The 4310-nt window shown below is 37.4% G+C and overlaps 1 long non-coding RNA gene across 1 annotated transcript; it reads right to left on the reverse strand.

Moving 5' to 3' along the window:
- Positions 1–2979: 2979 nt before the first annotated feature.
- LOC116378055 (uncharacterized) lies at positions 2980–4304 on the reverse strand. Its single transcript, XR_004212266.1, has 2 exons — positions 4177–4304; positions 2980–4065 (listed from the first exon to the last, which is right to left on the reverse strand). It is a non-coding gene; the product is annotated as an uncharacterized LOC116378055 (long non-coding RNA).
- Between the last annotated feature and the right edge of the window lie 6 nt (positions 4305–4310).

The following is a 4310-nucleotide window of genomic DNA, read 5'->3' on the forward strand; positions in this document are numbered from 1 at the left end:
TCACAAACCACACCTCTGTGCTCTTGCTCCACTCTCTTTCTTTACATAAGCCAACTCTTCCTCCCTCTGCCTCACCAAGTCCCTCCCTCTCCTCCTGCCCCAATGCTTTTCTCTTTCTCAATTAATCAAAGATAAGAAGTCAGCTCACCTCAGTAAGGCCACTATTCGACATGTTAAAATTCCTTTGTGTAGAGTTTTCGTTTGCTTATAGTATTGTTTTCATTAATCCAATGTCACAAGTGAAAATCAGTCCAATTCTAGCAGTGTGTGTAGTGGTGGTTATTGTACAGGACACTGTACATCTCAGTTAAATCCCATGTGGATTGAGTGTAGACTTATTCTGGAGAGTACGTTGGTATTTCCAATGTTATAATTCCTATTTCCCTATGTTCCTAAGAATGTTGTTCATGTGTTATGAATATAGTGACAGGGCATGGGCACACAAGATTCTGGGGATTTCTCAATACAAACAAAGCCACTCCTCCATTTGGAATAACCCTCTCATCTGTTTAGGGAAACAAGTGTTTCTATGGGATACATGGCTGGAAAAAAGGAATACATGTTGTCAAAGATCTCTACAGAGATGGCTCATTTAGATCATTTGAGGACCTTAAAGAACAATTTAATTTAAATGAGAAGAACTTCCCATACCTTAAACTCTGCATCAATATTTTATAGAAAAATGTCAAATATTCAAACAAGAATGTTATGAATTTTATTTTGTATTACTATCTGTGGAACCTAATTTTGGTATCTAGTATAATGTCAATATGTTAATATGTTTAAAATAATAAAATAATATATTTAAAAGAGGAAAGGCAGTTTCACATGAACATTGGTCACTGTCATACCAACCAGAGATGGTCTGGGTAATAACTAGTATCAAACTAGTTTTATTTTGCAAAACTCTTTCTCCCATCTTTCAGGAATAAAGCCTCAATTGCATCTGTTTGCTACTGACCTGTAAGTAAGAGATGGCCTTTTTTTCAGTTTACCTTTGATTATGGTGGAGAATGGCCATTTGGGGGTTCATTGTTTTCTAAAAATATAGAAGTGATTACTTAAGCAATGGGATCAGGAAAAATACATTTTAACTGTGATCAACATGTCAACATATCAATATATGCTCTACAAAATGGGAAGCCAAGGAGTAATTTGTCTTTCCTCTCACTGTGTGCAGTTAACTGTCTACAACCACTGTGCTGCCTAGAAATGTAGTGTTGTGTGTGTGCACTGTTAGGTGTTTGCTTTCATATGTTTGTTGGGTGTATCTCCTTTGGAGTTTATATTGTTTATACATCCCTGTGTTGTTGCCTAAGTGATGTTTCATTCTGCTGTTAAAGTGGCAGGTTGTTTAATTTGTGAACCCTATAATGGTTGACCCACAAAGGTGTTCATAGCTTTTTAATTTATTGTTGGTCATTTTTGTGTATTTTATTTATCCTTTCTGGTTAATTGTTGTAATGTATTACTGATTCAGGCTTTGTATTGGTTAGGGGACAATCACTTGCATGCACAGGCTGTAAATATTTGTCGATAGACAATAAATTCATTGTTGTTGGTTTGGACATCATGGCTCTGACGTGTGATGTTGTTTCACCAGTGTAAACATTGATATGTTTATGGATTTTATTCTCTAGCCTGTATGTGTTCTTTAATAGTGTCATCATGACATTATCTTCATTAATCGGCACTGCCCTTTTAAATTAGAGTGACTGCCTCGTAGTCGTATGCCTCTGCACCAATCAAGTTGCAGTTTACGTACAAATCTGTCCAAAAGGTCATCCCTTCATCATTTGATCCTATTAGACATCTGTGTGAAATTGTCATAATTAGCATATCACTTTTTGAGTCATGGCCAAAACTAGGTTTTGTGAGGGTACAGTGACAATCAAAAATCTAATCAAATCATCTTTGAGTCCAGGTGGACATTTATGCTAAATATAAAGAAATTCCATTTCTGAGATATTGCATTCACAAAAATCAACGGACAGACAACCTGAAAAACATAATGCCGGTGTGAAAAAATAAACCTTTCAATGTGCTTTCAGAATGCGTGATAATCAATTATCGTTTCTTCATCCACTAGTAGTATAAATATAGCTGCCCCAAGGGCTTATCAATAATACATCCATTGCCTGTGTAGGTTTTCATAGTTTGTTTACTGGATTAAATCCAAAGTGGCAGAAATGAGCTTCTTCCTTCCCGCTGGCAGAAGATTGCTTCACTGCCAGCAGTGTGCATGGCAGCACCAGCAGACATAAACAATTCACAATCATTATTATTATTATTGTTATTATCTCTTCAGAAGTTGGACAATTTAAGTGAAATAATCCAAAAATAGTATTACAGCAGCTAATGCCAGAGCCTTGATTTATTGGCAAGTTAAGTTCCCTCATACAAGTGAGCTCTCTGATATACCCAAGTGGCTGCAATAGTCTCCAGCAGTGTGAAACAGATTCTATTTCAGCTCTTCTGTTTTCTACAAAGGATTATCCATTGCATCTGGTGGAAAATTGTTTTGTCCTGCATAACTCAATTTATGTTGCTCCACTGTGACACACACACACGCGCACACACACACATACACACACATAGTTTGCAAGGATGTTATTGTGTCCCTGTTATTTCACTTTTACCCTTGCGAGAGACGGATAAATAATCTGTGTAGCAGAAGCAGAAATATCCTGACTTTAAGTCCCAAAATATCCATTGATATTCTATACATCTATTGATTTGCCTGGTAAATGTTTGTGACTTTCATACTCCGTTTGTTGTGTAGGCTGGTGACACAACATGACGACAACATTCTAATCAAAATGCAAAACATTCGGATGGAATTGTATGTCGAGGTATACAATATGGTGTAATTCCATTTATGTTTGATTTCTGGTCTCTTTCAAATAACTTCTCATCAGATTATAATTGCATTTTCTATACCATATGAATTAGGCAAATGCCTGCAAAAGGATATCACAATAGTTGATCACTAATTTTTATTTGGACAAAAGTAAATATTAAAAATGAATTCCCTTTACCACAAAGGATTTTAAGTTCATATCAATAGATACATTTCATTTGGTGCAGCACGCACCACACTGAGTCACACTGAGCACCTGAGACTTCAAATGTTGGATACAACTGAAACATAAAACAATATCTATTTCCTGTTGGTTGATATTTGGCACAATGCTGATTTCAGAAGCTATTAACTGAGAGGCCAGCAGATGGCAGAGCTGTGTCATCTACCTGATATCAGTGATTATCACTCACAATCGTCACCTACACTTCTACTACATTTAGCCTTTTCCTACAAAACGTATTGGTCCTATACTCTACTGTTACGGTAAAAAACAAAAAAAAAAAAGGATATAGAGGTAACTTAGGTCAACACTGACATAGGTGTTATCTGTAACATCTTCAGCACAAAGTGCTGAAGAGTGTGGCACTCTGAATCCAACCATGGTGTTATAGGTGGCTAGTATTACACAGAATAAAATAATACAAGAGTATATGTTAAATTATAAGACTGCATAAAACAAGGAACATTGGATATGTCACTGTTGTGTAAAGCAGCCAGCTGTAGAAGGCTGTAAAATAAGTTGATCAATGCATCAGTGAAAAGAAAAATGAAGTATCGTGGAAATTTCAAAAAAGAGGTAAAGTGTTATGTAACCTTACGACAGCAGCAGACTGCACACCAGAAGATCTTAATTATGATGGAAAAATTCAATTTGGCTGTGAATATGAACCGAGAGTGTGGGGAATGCTCTATGACAGCAGCTGAAACCACACTTCACTACAGTCCGAAATGTATTTACCAGCGCTTGATGATACATACGGCAACACAACACAGACATATGAGCACTATTAATAAATCAAACAAACTGAAGAGGTAACAGTGACACTGGTGATATTAAAGACATTTTAACTGCAAGTCCCATTTGACAGACTTTAAGAGGAGGTACTGATGGCTCGCTGGGAGGCGAGACTTCGACAGTGCAGGAAGACAGAGAGGGGATGGATGAAGGTGACCAGGCTGAGCAGCGTCAGAGCAATGTTCACCTGCAGACACATGAAGGGAGAGAGAAGAGGACGCAGTGAGAGGAGAGTTCATAAAGATGGTTATAAAGGGAGGAGAAGGACCAGAGTAAGATTTATAGTTGTACTTAGTACATATAAAGGGTTTCCATCCAGAGGTCCATTCACCAGGGCAAAGCATGGATACTGCAGGATAGAAAACACTGCAGACAGAGCCATGATCAGACCATACAGCTTCCCAAAGTGGCATGATGGGAAACTACACACAC

The sequence above is a fragment of the Anarrhichthys ocellatus genome, unplaced genomic scaffold (assembly GCF_004355925.1).
Source record: "Anarrhichthys ocellatus isolate YVR2014 unplaced genomic scaffold, GSC_Weel_1.0 scaffold2014, whole genome shotgun sequence".
Taxonomy (NCBI): Eukaryota; Metazoa; Chordata; class Actinopteri; order Perciformes; family Anarhichadidae; genus Anarrhichthys; species Anarrhichthys ocellatus.